Source organism: Bubalus kerabau, chromosome 3, assembly GCF_029407905.1.
Source record: "Bubalus kerabau isolate K-KA32 ecotype Philippines breed swamp buffalo chromosome 3, PCC_UOA_SB_1v2, whole genome shotgun sequence".
NCBI classification, from domain to species: domain Eukaryota; kingdom Metazoa; phylum Chordata; class Mammalia; order Artiodactyla; family Bovidae; genus Bubalus; species Bubalus kerabau.
Window position 1 is genome coordinate 12,195,574 of NC_073626.1, and position 17,375 is coordinate 12,212,948.

The following is a 17,375-nucleotide window of genomic DNA, read 5'->3' on the forward strand; positions in this document are numbered from 1 at the left end:
TACTGGAGTTTCAGCTTTAACATCATTCCTTCCAAAGAACACCCAGGGCTGATCTCCTTCAGAATGGACTGGTTGGATCTCCTTGCAGTCCAAGGGACTCTCAAGAGTCTTCTCCAACACCACAGTTCAAAAGCATCAGTTCTTCGGCGCTCAGCCTTCTTCACAGCCCAACTCTCACATCCATATATGACCACAGGAAAAACCATAGCTAAAGGGGGAAGGTGGGGGTAAATTAGGAGTTGGGAGTTAACATGTACTCACTACCTGGTGGGCTGCCGTCTGTGAGGTCTCACAGAGTCGGACACGACTGAAGCGACTTAGCAGCAGCAGCAGCACTACTATATATATATAATAGATAGTCAACAAGGACCTCCTGTATAGCACAAGGAACTCTACTCAATATTCTGTGATAACCTAAATGGGAAAAGAATCTGAAAAAGAACAGGTATATGTTTATGAACCAGCAAAGTGGTTCAGGATAACTGAACCACTTTGCTATACACCTGATAACTAACACAACATTGTAAGTCAACTGTACTCTAATATAAAATAAAAATTAAATAAAAAAAAAAAAGTAGGAGGGAGTGGGAAGAGAGAAGGAAGGTCACTAAGATGGAGATAGAAGACATTCCAGTTGGCTGAGACCAGGCTTGCTGAGAACCCACCCTACAGCTCTGCCCTTCTTGTAACTTAATCCCCGCCTTTGCCTCTTCGTCTATGAAATGCCACAGAGGCGATGAGGGGTCCAAAGCCCTGGAAGATTCTTGAATTAAAAGGCAAGATGGAAAGGCCAAAGCACTACCATTATTATTATAAGGAACGTGTCATAGACAGAAACAGACACCACAATGCATAATTTTTTAAAAATAAATACCATGCTGTCAAGTTGGAGAGTGACTGGCTGTGAGATAATTTGGCAACTGCAGTGGAGCAAATGTTCAGGAGAGGTGAGTATTTTTCCACTCTTCCAGAAGGCTGGGAGCATAAACAGCAACAATTTTTCTTTTTTTTTTTTTGCCTCAATCTTTCAGTCGTGTCCATCAAATGAAGCTTTCAAGTTGAATGCTGAATAAAATACCCTAAACACAGCACAGAGCAAGCCCAGACTGAACATCTTGAAACTGGTAAGCTGAGAGAGAAAGCATGCATATTCCACGTGAATGGCTTCGGCAGTGTCAGAGAATGAAGCACGTTAGAAAAAAAAAATCAGGCTGTGGTTCTCTTCAGCGTGTTCCCTTTTAACAGTCAGTCCAAGGGGAATTCACGTCTTTAACCATAGGATGGGCTGTCATAGCAGTTTAGGCGGTGTTGACAGCATCAGAGGGGGAGCAGTTAGCCAGATACCCTATACTCTGTGACATACTAGGGCGCCCTGAGAGCAGAGAAAACTTACAGAAGAGGCACGTCATTTGCACAGGCCAGAGCTTCATGCCAAGCACAGGCAAGGGGTGAAGCAAGCGCAGCCGTGTTTGTGTGGATTCAAGACCAAGGGCACAGCAAGAGAGTGGATACTGCAGCGACAGACTTGCCCACCAGCAAAGAGATTGGCTAATAATAGTTGTGTTTATACCAGAGAGAATTGAAGCCACAGCAGAAGGGGAAACTAAAGACATTAAATTTTAGTAGAGCTAATTTTGGAAGAAGGGGGAAAGTGCTGAGGGAAATGAAACAGGATAAAGCTGTTGAAGAGAAAGCCACGAAGGAAATAGTGTGCAGAGGGAAATGAATGCACGGCCGAAATCGCTACAAGCTGCCCAGCCATAAATATTCCAACAGGGTGAGGGGAAAAAGAAAGCCAAGGTGGATTGAAATCAATGGCAAGAGAAATAGAAATGCTTGTATAAGAAGAATCTGTAGAAGGGTAAGACATCAAGGGTTTGCTAAAAGGTGATGATTGAATGAAAGTAAATTGTGGAGAGTTCCTTCTTTGGCTGAACAAACACCTCTGTTTAAGCCCATATGCATTTTCTTCCCAGCTCCCTTTCTGTCATCCTATGTGCTGTGCTGAGTCGCTCAGTCGTGTTCAACTCTTTGCGACCCCATGGACTGTAGCCTGCCAGGCTCCTCTGTCCATGGGGATTCTCCAGTCAAGAATGCTAGAGTGGGTTGCCATGCCTTCTTCCAGGGGATCTTCCCAACCGAGGGATTGAACCCAGGTCTCCCGCACTGCAGGTGGTTTCTTTACCATCTTAGCCACCAGGGAAGCCCAAGAGTACTGGAGTGGGTAGCCTATCCCTTTGCCAGGGGATCTTCCCAACTCAGGAATCAAACCAAGGTCTCCTGCATTGCAGGTGGATTCTTTACCAGCTGAACTACCAGAGAAGCTCTGTCATCCTATAAATACTCCTATTTGCACTTTTCTGTCTGGCATCCACTTCCGTCCACATCCATCGTGATTCAGGTTGTGTTTACTCCCATATGTTCTTGATTAAAGTTAAGGAGGTGTTTTATCTGAAGATAGGGTGATGAGGGGGACCCACCTTGGGGAAAATACTAAAGATTTAGGCAATGGCTACCCTGCCTGTTAAGAATGCTTCCCTCAACATCAAAACAAGAGGCGAGTGAAAAACTTCTGAGGTACACACCAAATAAGTGAAGGTGTCGGCAATGGATGTTTAGATCAACACGATGCGATGGGGAACACAGTCACTGGGCATCTCTGCCCTGCTGTCCCCTTAGGACGGTCCCTGAATTCAATGGGAAGAAGGCATACATCTCTCTGTGTGGCTTTGCATAGGGTGAGAAAGACACTGGAGGCCTACGGCTTTTAAGCCTTAACTCTCTAATAAGTAGGTCAAGTGGAAGTCTGCAAATTAAAAGTGAAAAATCAGAAAGGGGCAAAAATTGTACCTCGTGGCTACATTATCAGCAAATAACTCCAGCTTAGCATGGTGAAAAGGGAAAAAAATAAGAAAAAGAATCATCTGATCTGTGGAAATCAAATACATTTATCAGCAAGCACACACACTCTGAAATCTGAAATAGCATGAGTTTTAATATTTCATTTTAACAGATTTTGAGAGTCTCAGTTTGTTGGATAGCTTTCATTTGGTACAAGAGTCCAGAAAAAATTCCAGGCACTAGGAATTTCTACTTACAGGTAGGCCCCTGTATGCTCATTCTAGAGACCCTGTTGGGAGCTGGCTATGGGTTGGGAATCCCCAGCCTGTTCCATCTTTGTGTGAGTGACACTGAGAAGAGAGATAAATGGCTAGACTTTCCTCTTACACTTTTACAGTAGAGGTGGTAACATTTCCTCACTCAGAAATCTGGGGGCTAGAGCCAGCTTGATGACTGAGGGTTGTGGGCTAACTCCAGGCTGACTTCTGGGGAAGAAGAGGCTATGCTTGGCTAGAGTATTAATGTCCCAGCTTGTAGTATTGAGCTAGTCAAAATTCTCCTTCAGGTTTTTCCATAATATCTTACAGAAAAACCAGAGCGAACTTTTTGGCAAATCGAATGTATGAACAACAGGAAATTAGAACAGGGCTGTACAAGGTTACATAGAGAGCCCCCCAAATGCATTATCCATCATTCTGAAATCTCAGAGTGTGACTTTACTTGGAAATAAGGTTGTTACACATGTGACTAGTTAAGCTGAGATCATACTCGATTAGGATAGGCCCTAAGTCCAATGACTAGTGTCCGTATAAGACACAAATACAGACAGACAAACACACACACACACACACACACACAGAGGAAAGATGACCATATGAAGATAAACAGAAGCAGAGAGTCAAGTGATGCAGCTACAAGCCAAGGAATGCTGAAACTTGCCAGCAACCACCAGAAGCTAGAAAGAGGCTAGAAAGAATTCTTCCCCAGCCTTTAGAGAGAGTGCAGCCCTGCTGACACCTAGATTTTGCATTTCTAGCCTCCAGAATATGATGTAAGAGAATAAATCTTTGTTTTAAATCATGCAATTTGTGGTGCTTTGTTATGACAGCCCTAGGAAATGAATATGTAGCCTCCAACGGTCGTAGGCAGAGAGTCTGCCGATAAGTGACAAAAGGAGTGAGAAACAGAATAACTACAAAGAAAGACCCGAGGACAATAAAAGCACAGCTTCTCAGGACCTTTTACCACAGAGTAAATAACCCGATGGAGCCCACACACACAGCTGGTGATGGAGGGGAAAGGGAGAGGACATTTTAAAAATCAAGTCTCAGGACAATTTTGATGTGCATGAAAGTAACACTTAAATCCTCATTGGCCAGATGCTGCAAAGGGAACAGTGGGCAGGGGCAGAAAAGAAAGCGTCTTTTGTTTCCAAGGGGCAGTGTTTTTAGCTGCACTCTGCTGGAAGCTATTCCTTCCCACTCAGAAGCTCAGGGGAAAGATAAATCGCTCCTCTTAGCAGGTTGCAAGGAGAGATCAGAGGGTTTGCTGAAATCAATAGAGTAGGAGATGCAGGGACTTAGAATAAACCATGGAAGTCAGGCTGGGCAGACGTGTGGGGCAATTGCTTCTCGAGTATTAGCCTACATGCCCAAGGCCAATTCTTTCTTCCATTTCACAACGTGTGGTTCTAAGCCTTTGAGACTTTCCCTGAAGCCCCAGGCCTCCTCCTTCAGTTTTCTTCTTTCTTGGTTTGGTGCATCTTTGTACTGCATTGCTCTGAGAAAGTTTAGGCCATCCACTACACATTCATTCGAGCTCCTGCCCCCTTTCCTACAAGGACCCATTGTCTGTCTCTCCTCACCTGAAAGAATGGAAGTCTTCCTCGTGTTCAAAGTCAGCTCTCCCTCCTGATCTCTGTAACTCCTCGTCTTCTCAGGGACCGTGCTCCATCAGCTATCTCCTCCTTCATGTCCCTTCTGTATAAAATATATTCAATCCTTCTCAGTTGAGGAAATCTCACCCTGGCTTCTGGGGCAGCTCCCATCAGCCTTGATAATGACCCTTTTATTCTCCTCCTCTTCTTGAGGCTTCTTGGAAGAACAGACTTCATTTTTGTCCCATCAGGCTCTTGGCCCTGACATTAAACTCAAACCTTCCTAGCCAAGGTGACTGCCAAATAAGATGGCACATCTACTCTTATCATAGGTGACTCTCTCAGTGGTATTTATGAGCTGCTCTCCTTGAAACTCTATTCTATGACTTCAGGGACACTATGCTCTTCTTGTTTTAAATTCTCTTCCCTTGATTTCTCCTTTTATTTGGGAATCATCCCATGGTCTTCCAATAGCCAACCCCCCCTTTTAAAATTCTGAGCCCTCTCCTTTTTACTCTGAGAGGAAAATGTTTGGGAAGCCTCTGCCCAAAGACTGTCATCTATACCCAGATCTTAATACATGCTGATGAATCCAAAATGTATATCTTAAAAAAAAATACAATAGACAACAGAAAAACCAAATATATATGTATCTAAAACTCTGTTATTTCTCATTACGTTCATATTCCACAAGGTCTCCCAATTCAATATGTTCAAAGTTCAGCTAATCATCTTTTCTCTATTACTCCTTTACCCACCCCTAACCCCCAATCAAAAACCCTTGCTCTCCCCCTAAGCTTCTTTCACTCACTACTGATAATTCAACTAAGGTTTACTGAAGTACCAAGTATCTAAGTGTCTGGTCCTGAGCTTGCAGAGATAAATGAGATCTCCAAGAACAGTAGGAAAGAAAGAAAAGTAAACATATGTTATAGTTTAACAGCAGAAGCAAACCTAGACGATGTATAAGATAAAGAGGTAGCGTGGAAGAGAAGATGATTATCTGGATCAGAGTAGGAGAAAGATTAGGTCAGCCGTGCCCAGGAATGCTCCCAAAGATAGATGAGATAGTCTCTTTCTTACATGAGCTACAGCTCTGTCTCCCTTAATCCTCACCACTACCATTCTCCACCCAAGCCTGACTCCTGGGAGTTTTCCTAGAGTGATCTTCTACATCTCTATAAATTCCTATCAGATCTATGTGCAAAAATCTCTCAAAGCTTGTCTCTTGGATGAATTCAATGTATTTCCTAATGGGCTTAGCTCCTATTTCACTTTCAACTCTACTTCCATGAGTGCAAGGAATTCACCCACTTTGGTTGCTTGACTATCATGCATGAATAGATCTATTTCTGTACAAAGTTGATGCTTAATTTTGTTGAATGCAAAAATGCTCCAGAGTGAGATTCCTAAAACTTAGATATGATCATGCCACTTTGCTTTTTACAAATCTTCAGGGCTCCTCGTCACAAAGTAAAACTGAAAACTAGCTTGGCAGACAAAGCCATCTTTACATTCTGGGCTCTGAAGATTTTATCAGCAGACATATCATTTAGTCAAGATTCTGTGTTTTGTTTTCTATGCCCCCTCTTAGAATTCATTTACCTTTCTGGTCCAGATGGACTTTTTTATCATTTAAAATTTAGGCATCTTATTTTTATTTATCTCATTCACCCTTTCTGTCCCAGCACAACTCTAACTTGTCCTAGACTGTCTATCTTCTTAGCCTGTCACAATATTTATCATTAATTATATCTTTGATATATTCACATACCTACTTCCCCCCAAAAATTGTGAGCTCCAAGCTCCTTGAAGACAGAGCCTGGGAGTCAGAACAACAACAACAAAAAAATCAATCTAATTAGCTTATGATGGTGTCACTCTTGGGTCAAAGAGAAAACCACAAATATAAACAAATACAAGCTGATTGGAGATTCTCCTTCTACTGTACACATATTGCTATCTCCCAGGGTGAAATTATATTACGTTTATATAAGAAGGCAATCAAGTGTGTAATATATTTGAAAAGATTTCTATCAAAACGGTTGAGATTTTTTTAAATATTTGGGAGCTTACAGAGGATAAGCTTTAATTATCTAAAGACTCATTGGTATGGAACACTTCATTGCCTTCTAAAACTATATAAATGGATAGATACAAGGGTTACAAAACATACAGCAATACCTTCAGAGCAAACACAAGATGACAAACTCTGCTGATGTGATCTGCACCATTAAACCCCAAAGGAGAAACTAGAAAAAACATGGATAAAAGCCACAAAGCTGAGGAGACTATAAAACATTTAGCAGGAGAAGGGCAGGGAGGGCCGGAGTTCTAGATGCCTGAAAGAGATCTTTCTTCTTTCAGATGTAAAGAGTAACTACTGCTTATAAAGTGTTTTCAAAATCATGATATTTAGCATGCGTTTGACTCTCTTGATTTGCAAAGCATGATTGTGAATATCAACTAATTGATCAACCTGCAAAACAGTCTTTAGAATTCAGTAATTTGTTGTTGTTTTTCAGTCACCCAGTGGTGTCAAACTCTTTGTGACCCCGTGGACTGCAGCACACCAGGCCTCTATGTCCCTCACCATCTCCTCGACCTTGCCCAAGTTCATTGCATTGGTGATACTGGACCCCAATTAATTAATTAATACTGGATCCCAACTAAAGAAGAGCAGACATGCCTGGAGAAAGTGAAAGTGAAGTCGCTCAGTTGTGTCTGACTCTTTGCAACCCTGTGGACGGTAGCCTACCAGGCTCCTCCATCCATAGGATTTTCCAGGCAAGAGTACTGGAGTGGGTTGCCATTTCCTTCTCCAGAGGATCTTCCCAACCCAGGGATTGAACCCGGGTCTCCCACATTGTAGGCAGACGCTTTACTGTCTGAGCCACCAGGGAAGTCACAGAAAATCCCCTGGTTGGGTTAGAATCCTCAGGAGGAATGAGATCAGCCAGTGCAGATGTAAACTGGTCAGGTCTTGGTCTTGGGCCAGTGTCTCCCAAGTTCCGGAACCTCCGTAAGATGAATTTAGCTGGAAAAGGACAGATTGTTTTTTTTTCTAGCTTTATTGAGGACAGATATTTTTACTTTTAATAGTTGATTATTTTAACATGCCCTTGGAAAATTTATAAATATAGCATCTTACTCATGATTTTATAATGCTCAAGATGGGTAAAAAATTCAAAAGGAAATCTCTTCAAAGAAAAACAGAGATCATACCGACATTGTGTGCCTATGGAAAGAGTCACCAGGGTGAGAGGTGACTAACTGAAGTCTTGGCAAATGCTGAGTAAGAACAAGTCTGACTCTTATTATCTCAAATCTGTGCCTGTTTAATCTTGATGTCCAAACTAAATGATTCCAAATTTGTGAAGCTTTTATTTCTGATGTGGAGTTTAAGGAAAAAGGATAGAAAAGGGGGATGATCGGAGGAAAAGGAAGCAAGTAGGGAAAGCCTTGGGCTTCCCAGGTGGCACAGTGGTAAAAAGAATCCACCTGCCACTGCAGGAGACGCAGGAGACCTGAGTTTGATCCCTGGGTCGGGAAGATCCCCTGGCGTAGCAAATGGCAACCCACTCAAGTATTCTTGCCTGGAAAATTCCATGGACAGAGGAGCCTGGCAGGCTACAGTCCACAGGGCCACAAAAAATCCAACATGATTGAGCACAACAACCACAGGAAAAGCCTTATATGCAAGTTCTAAATATCAGATAAAGAAAACCAGCAGAAACAAATTCTTTGAATTCAGTGCACAAAACAGTCTTCATGAAGATGCAGCTCTATTTCACTTAGAATCTGGCTCTCTCTCGAGTGTCCTGGGGAGACAAGCATCTCATTTCCAGAGGGCCCCAGAGAAACAGCAATCGCTGGCCATTCTTCTTGCCAACATCTTGCACAAACAGCACGAGGCAGTGGCTTATCCTCACAGACAGTACAGAGCACTCAGAAACTGGTTCTCATGGCAGAGACAAGGCTCTTGGATGGGTTGACTCAAAAAACAGGATATTTTTCAAGTTCCTTCCCCCACTCCCCATTTTCAAACTACCTCTTCTAATTGCATACTTACAGTTTATAGGAATTTAATAGGGAAAAAAAAAGCCCAAGAAATGTCAGAGGTGACAAAGCAACATATCAGATCGACTCTGCAAAGGTCACAGAAGCCAGGAACCAGTCAGCAGATTTGCCAGAATAAAGTCCTAGAACTTCACATTTTAGCCGCTAAGGGATGCTCTGTGGTCTCCCACAGGAGGGCCCAGTCTCTGCGCTAGGACATCCCAGGACATCCCTCAGCCTCATCTCTGACCACTCAAGCTCGGCCTAGTGGGACTCTCTCAGCCTAGTGGGAACCTCTTCGTTTCGCAAGACTCAGCCCAATTTCACTTCTTTCAGAAGATCCCTTGTTCCTGTGTCCTGAGTTAGATCCAGTGCTCTGGGCTCCTGCAGTGCCCTCTCCCTCCCTGCCTCCCTCCCTCCTTACCTCCCTTAGTAGATCCTTTAGCAAATCTTTACTGAGCACCTACTGTGTTCTGTTATTCTTAAGCACCAGAACTATAAAAGCAGCACCTGTTTTCATGGAGGGTACATGGGGATACAGCTTCCAGAAACCACTCCAATTTATCATTCTTTGGGGTTTTGGTTTTTGTTTTATTTTATTTAAAATATTGTGTTCAAAAAAAAATATTGTGTTCATGTCAGGTGTCCAGCAAAGTGATTCAGTTTTATATATATATACATATATATATATATATATATATATATATATATATATACACACACACACACACACTTTTTTTTCAGATTCTTTTCCATTATAGGTTATTGCAAAATATTGAATATAGTTCCCTCTGCTATACAGTAGATCCTTGTTGTTTATCTGTTATATATATAATAATGTGTATCTGTTCATCCCAAGCTCCTTATTTTTCCCTCCCCACCTCTTTCCTGCTTTGGGAGCCATAAGTTTGTGTTCTCTGTCTGTGAGAACAACATGCTTTTTGATAATGAAAGTTCAGTGATGAAAACAAAAAGGAGGGAGGTGGTTTACTGAAGTTGGAGAGACAGACAAGTAAGTGGTTGTTGAAGGGAGAATTTTAAGCTGAGACCTTGACACAAAAGAGTCATAAACAAAAAGATCTGGAAGGTCAGCGGGGACAGAATATGAAAAGGTTTTAAGCCCCTTAAGACCTCTTGGGAGTTTCAGGAACAGGAACAAGGCCAGTGGGGCTTGTGTGAACCAGTGAAGAGGGGATCAAGATGAGGTTAGAGAGGGAGGTAGGGGCCAGGAACCACGGGCTTTCTAGACCATGGAGAGGCATGTGGATTTCATTCTGAAGGTGGCTGGAAGCCACCCAAAGTGGTTTTCAACCAGGAGGAGGTGGGAGGATCTTCTCAAAATCACCACAGGAGTTAAGGACACCCTTGTTTGCCAGACATTGTAAATCCTCAGGTCTGGGGCAGGCTGGGCATCGCAGGTGGTGAACCATTGACCAAGATCTCTGTCACATCAGACTTGTGTTCAAAGCCATGCCACATCCTCCCCTCACTCACCCTGCCTTTCCCTGCACCTAACCAAACTGGCTGCTCCTCCTGCGTCCTTTTCCAGCATTGGCAGTTCATGGCTCTCTAAGTCCTGCTTTATGCTGCCTACACGGCCTTGAAGAAATTTAACCAGACTCAATCCTGATCATTTTATCATCAAAATATCTTTTGATTTGGCCTCTCATTACCACTGTTAACTGTTGTAGTTCAGCGCATCATCTCCCATCTGACAGTCACAACAGCCTCCTAAACTTGCTCATGGTCTCCGCAGGCCAAGTATTAACATCTTCCATACTGCAGCCAGCGTGCTCTTCCTAAAAGAAAGAATGGGATCATGGTGAGCAAATCTCCATCTATGAGGGCGTCTGCTGACATTTCCTTCCCAGATGTTATTGACTCTCTTGCCTGTTAAATATCACTAATAACTCCTTATGCTTACAGAATAAATTTCAAGTCTTTACCATGGCTTACCAGACCCTTTTGAATCTGCCTTCAATGTATGGTCCTTTACATCTCTTTCACTCTATTTCCAACAGTTACTTCTTGCTTCTAGAACATTCCCTGCCTTTTCACGCCTGACTTCTCACAAGCTCTTTCCTCTGCCTAGAATGCCCTTCTTCTCAAGCAAACTTCACTTGTTTTTCAAGTTCCAGCTCAAATGAATCCTCTAAAAATGTAGGTGCAGCATTCTCCATGCCCCCACATACAGCGTTTAGCACTTTACATTTCTGGACTTCTGGTTTGGGTTATAAATATTTGAATCCCCATGAACCTCTCAAGAGCAGAGCCTGGGTCTTATTTATCACTTTATTTCTAGCACCTAGTGTAGTGTCTGTCACAGACTGCTTAAAAAGATACTTGTTGAGTGGATAAACCAGTGAATTACCTTCAACTCCCACCCCCGTTTGCCATACGTTTTGATATCCACCCCCTCTTTGAAAGCAAAAGCAAAAAACAAACAAGATCCAAAACTTCAAGCCAGTTCTGTTTGATAGCCCCCGTGGATGCTTCCTCAGCCACAGCTTTAAATAATGTAAGGTGCTGCTAAATTGGAATTATCTTGGCACAGTTAACTGCATCTGAGATTTAACTGAGTTTAGGCCAAAAGATTTCATTTTTCAAGTGGTTTGCCAAAATGGCTAAAACAGAAACAAGAAGGCACTGCTTTAAATATAGTTTGCTTCCTCTTCTGTTCAGGGAGTTATTGGCCCACTTTGAAACTGGAGAAAGCTCTCCAGGGGACAAAAGCAACAATCACTTCTTTTAGTTTAACTACAGGTAGGACAGGGCTTCCCTGGTGGCTCAGAGGTTAAAGCATCTGCCTCCAATGCGGGAGACCGGGGTTCAATCCCTGGGTCAGGAAGATCCCCTGGAGAAGGAAATGGTAACTCACTCCAGTATTCTTGCCTGGAGAATCCCATGGACGGAGAAGCCTGGTAGGCTACAGTCCATGGGGTTGCAAAGAGTCGGACACGACTGAGCCACTTCACTATACACTATACAGGTAGGACAGCCACTCAGAGACACTGAAGGGTTTGTCCTGGCACTTTCATTTGGGTTTACCCGAGACAGTGCTAAGTCACTTCAGTCGTGTCCGACTCTTAGCGATCCCATGGACTGCAGCCCCACATGGGATTTTCCAGGCAAGAGTACTGGAGTGGGGTGCCATTGCCTTCTTCGAGTGCTCTGCTAAGAACTTGCTAATGAAAAAGCAATATTATGAATGGTTGGCTGTGCTTAGAAATCTAGGCAAGGGGATCAGCAAGATCTAGAAAGATGTGTATCTATCTCCCTTAAACAGAGGTTTGCCAACTGTAATCACAAAGTAGCAAAGGCAGCTTTCAGGGCTGAGCTGGAAGACTTCCGACACATAAACATGGAGAAACACAACCAGAGCCTGGGGGAAAGAGGGCTGCCATCACACAGAGAAGACTCCTGTTGGTTTCCTTGGATTGTTCGTCTGTGTCCCTCTTTGCCTCGCCAAGCGGAAGGGGCTTCAATGAACTGTGCTCCCACTCTATACAATGTTTGTTGCCCAACTTTAGGATGAAGCCAATCCCACACTGGTGCTTTTCCATCTCCTCTCTATAAAATAGGGGAATTCCAGTCCAGGAGGGTAAGAGTCTTTGTGATCAGATGAACCAAAGATTGTTGACAAAGGGATAAGGCACATCCCAGGGGAGGCTGCGTGGGAGCTCTGGACTTTTGAGCAGTACCTAGGAGAAAACTAGGGGACTTTCCTGTAGCTCAGATGGTAAAGAATCTGCCTGCAATGCAGGAGACCCAGATTCAGTCTCTGGGTCAGGAAGATCCTCTGGAGAAGGGAATGGCAACTCACTCCAGTATTCTTGCCTGGAGTATCCCATGGACAGAAGAGCCTGGTGGGCTACAGTCCATGGGATCGCAAAGAGTCAGACATGACTGAGTGACTAACACTAACACTACTAGAAGAAAACACGAGAATTAGATGTTAGAGAGGAGGAGAGTGCTGCACTGGAGGGAATGCTGATGGACAGAAGGCAGAGACAGAGCAGGGCGAAGTTTGTCTGAGGACAGTTAGTAAACCTATTTGGCAGGAGAAGTAAGTCCCATCTTATCTGTCATTTAAATCTTTAATCTGCTAAAATTAATCGAGTTCTTCTATAAGTTGAGTACTATACTAGAATCCTGGGGAGTCAGGAAAAAAAGACAGTTTGTCCTCAAATAACTCAGAGTCCAGTGGAGGAATCAGCCTGGTAAACCAGTTCAGAGTGATTGTGATGGATGCTGTGGTAAGAGGTATCAACAAGTGCCTTGGAAGCTCACAGAGAGAATGGCCTGATTGTCTGGAGGATCACAGAAACCTCCATGGAGGTGATAACATTTGGATGGGGTCTGGTGGCTCAGACGACAAAGAATCTGCCTGCAATGCGGGAGACCTGGGTTCGATCCCTGAGTTGGAAAGATCCCCTGGAGAAGGGAATGAATACCCACTCCAGTATTCTTGTGTGGAGAATTCCATGAACAAAGGAGCTTGGCAGCCAAAGGAGTCCATGGGGTCACAAAGAGCTGGACATGATTGAGTGACTTTCACTTTCTTCAACATAAGCAGGAGCTTGCTAGATCTGCAGAAGAGAGCTCCAGCTAAGAGAATAAGTTTTCTCTAAACCTTTCCTCCATTATTGTTCACCATGAACCTTCACAGTTTCCTTAATGGTTCTCAATGATGCCAGACTCACTTTTGGCCCAGTCTTTCAGCTTGTTACCTGTAGTATGTGCCACACTCTGGATGCCAGCTCCTTTATGCCAAGGCCCAGCACCTCCCTGAAGCTTTCCACATGATCTCTCCAACTCTAGTTCATGGGAGAAATGACATGAATGCTGATACATCTGAGATTTCCAGCGATCAGGCAAGACAGTGCTCAGCAGTGTAAGGACTGGCATAAACTCATATGAAAGAACCGTTCATGGGGGTCCTTCTATTCCTGCTCCCAAAATCGTCTCAGGAAAATGCAACGCCAAGTTAGCAAGTGGCTGTCACTATTCCAGCTCAAGGTGTTCTTTCTCCGCTCAGAAATTCTAAAACGCTCTTAGTTTGTACTGCCAATTTAGAATATATAAATGCTTCATTTTAAAAATAAATTCATCATTTTAATTGTTTCTTGTGTGTCACTAACTAGACAATAGTTGGTTGTATAGTCCGCTGTTATCTACCTAACTTGACCATAAGGTCCTTCATGACAAGAACCAACTCTCATGTTCTTCGATCAGGAGCATGACCCTGCACTGCAGGGCACCGGTAGCAGTCCCAGTTACAATGATTACTTGATGGCCCTACTCAGAAAATCCCACTAACCAGCCCTGTACTGGAAGCATCCATCCACTCAACTGAAGGTACAAAGAAAATATTCGATTCGTTGTTTTTCTCCAAAATTTCCCAACCAACTGGTCCTGAAGACAAAATGTCTCAGAGCCTTGCCTCGTATGTGATAGCAGCTCTAAGGTATTGATTGGATCTGATACCATTTCTTTTATGCAAATGATCCTTAAAGCTACATCTCTGGCCCCGACACGTCCCGAGATCTTCAAGATTCCCATTGTCCTCTAACCTCAGTCACTAAACTCAATGTGTCCGGAATGTCCAGTACGTCTTCATCCTTACCCCGCTCTTTCTCCTTCATTCTCTGTTTCGGTGAATGGCATCCATTCTGTGGCTCAAACCAAGACCCCACGAGACATCTTTCACTTCTAACAGGAGTAACTGTAACATTTATCACATGAAGCGCTGTGCTCTTGAGAGTGAAAGGAGACGCTAATAAGTAACTACTCTGACGCAACCAGGATCCGTGGTGACTCTCCTGCTTATTTCTCTCACCACTTGATGACCCATCAATCAATCATCAAGTCTTGTCAGTTCCATCTCCTAAAGATCTCTCAGACTCCACTGACCCCGTTTTTGTTGCCTTTATCTCTTGCTCTCAGTTTTACAGTTTCCAGTCCATTTTCTACCTAACAGAGGGATCTTTCTGAAATATACATTTGAGCAAAACTCTTCAGTGGTCTTGAACTTTATTTTTAAAGAAACAAGTTCAATCTCAGTATTGTCCCTGTTTACCATTTTTAACCTCCACTTTCATTGCCCTCGTGTCTTATTACCCTTGCGATTTACACTACAACCAGAGGACGGTGCTTTAGGTTCCCAGCAAATGCCGTACTCTTTGACCATGCAGCCTTTCCACACGCTGGGCCCAATGCCCCAAACTCTTCTGTTTTCTCACATCTTCCACATGGTGAACTCTTCTTTACCCTTCAATACCCCTTCAGTCTTAGCCCAAGGTTTACAACTAACCTCCACCCAGCAACTGGAATGCCTTAGCTAAAACATAAATCTAACCATGTCATTTATTTGATTGAACAATTCAGTGATTTCTGATCTCCTGCAGCAGAAAATTCGACCTTCTTAGTGGATCTCTGCACGTATTGATTTTCACTGCTCTACCTTTGCTCTCACTGTTCCTTGTGCCTGGAATGCCTCTCCATATTTCTGGGGGTAGTGCTGGGTTTCAGTCTTGGTTCTAACATTTATTGGTAGGTGATCTTTGGAAAATTTTTAATCTATTTTTGTGTGTTAGCTTCATACTCAGTACAATAAAGATAATCGTAGTATTAATCTCAGAGAGTTTGGGGGGAAGGTGACACAAATGAGGATTTTAAACAATGTACATAATAAACTCTCTGAATATTAGCCATCATTATTAGTATCCTTATAGCTACTGATGTTCTAGACATTATCTCCTTCCAGAAATTCCTGCTCAGTCTTCATGTTTCATTCATTCATTCAGTATACAGTTTTTAAACCCTACAAATCTTCTAGACATTCTCTGCTGCTGCTGCTGCTGCTAAGTCACTTCAGTCGTGTCCGACTCTGTGTGACCTCATAGACGGCAGCCCACCAGGCTCCACCGTCCCTGGGATTCTCCAGGCAAGAACACTGGAGTGGGTTGCCATTTCCTTCTCCAATGCATGAAAGTGAAAAGTGAAAGTGAAGTCGCTCAGTCGTGTCCGACTCCTAGAGACCCCATGGACTGCAGCCTACCAGGTTCCTCCGTCCATGGGATTTTCCAGGCAAGAGTACTGGAGTGGGTTGCCATTGCCTTCTCCGAGACATTCTCTAGATACTAAGAAATAAAACTGAATCAAGTAGTGCTTGCTTTCAAGAATATCGAGATGGTGGTAATTTCATAGTAATGTCTCAATATCATCTGTTCCTATGGCACCTTCTCCATGAGGTTGTATGATCTACAGAGACATAAACAGATATATTCACTCTTGATCCCCCAGGGCCTGGTACACTTACTGGCACACAGGAGGTTCTCACGTAATATTTGTTGGAATATATACTGCATTTAATCATTCTAGTCTTACACAACTCTTGGCAAATACTATGCAAGTGAGTCTCGAAGTCATAAAAACCACTTTGTACCAGTTCTAAAAATTGTCCTTGTTTCTGCTATGCTAGAGAAAATAAAAGTGCTACTGTACTCTTTCATGAGAAATCATGAGAAATACTGGGCTGGAGGAAGCACAAGCTGGAATCAAGATTGCCTCGAAAAATATCAATAACCTCAGATATGCAGATGACACCACCCTTATGGCAGAAGGTGAAAAAGAACTAAAGAGCCTCTTGAGGAAAGTGAGAGAGTGAAAAAGTTGGCTTAAAGCTCAACATTCAGAAAACGAAGATCATGGCATCCGGTCCCATCACTTCATGGCAAATAGATGAGGAAACAGTGGAAACAGTGGCTGACTTTATTCTTTGGGGCTCCAAAATCACTGCAGGTGGTGATTGCAGCCATGAAATTAAAAGACGCTTACTCCTTGGAAGGAAAGTTATGACCAACCTAGACAGTATATTAAAGAACAGAGACATTACTTTGTCAACAAAGGTCCGTCTAGTCAAGGCTATGGTTTTTCCAGTGGTCATATATGGATGTGAGAGTTGGACTATAAAGAAAGCTGAGCACAGAAGAATTGATGCTTTTGAACTGTGGTGCTGGAGAAGACTGTTGAGAGTCCCTTGGCCTGCAAGGAGATCCAACCAGTCCATTCTAAAGGAGATCAGTCCTGGGTGTTCATTGGTAGGACTAATTGAAGCTGAAACTCCAATACTTTGGCCACCTGATGTGCAGAGCTGACTCATTTGAAAAGACCCTGATGCTGCAAAAGATTGAGGGCAGGAAGAGAAGGGGACAACAGAGGATGAGATGGTTGGATGGCATCACTGACTCAATGGACATGGATGTGGGTGGACTCCGGGAGTTGGTGATGGACAGGGAGGCCTGGCGTGCCGCGGTTCATGGGGTCGCAAAGAGTCGGACACGACTGAGCAGCTGAACTGAGCTAAACTGTACTCTTTTTTATTTCTGATAATTTCAGAAGTCTGAAAACTTTAGACAAAAATATGTGACAGCCTGTTAAAAGTTATGGGATGGGAATGAAACATTTATTTAGACTAACTTTTCTTAGTAAGCTTCATAAAAATAAATATTGTATATTTCTCTGAAGCATTAATATTGTGGACAAATTTCGGCAAGGATCATCCAAACTTCAAGTCTTCTGTCTGTCCCGCTTTCCA

General features: G+C 43.2%; 1 long non-coding RNA gene across 1 annotated transcript in view; it reads left to right on the forward strand.

Moving 5' to 3' along the window:
* The first annotated feature begins 1,065 nt into the window (after positions 1-1,065).
* LOC129645474 (uncharacterized) overlaps positions 1,066-17,375 on the forward strand; it is a 29,181-nt gene continuing 12,871 nt past the window's right edge. Inside the window, exons 1-2 of the long non-coding RNA XR_008711366.1 lie at positions 1,066-1,124; positions 14,012-14,134. This is a non-coding gene — a long non-coding RNA (uncharacterized LOC129645474). The remainder of the gene's footprint in view (positions 1,125-14,011; positions 14,135-17,375) is intronic.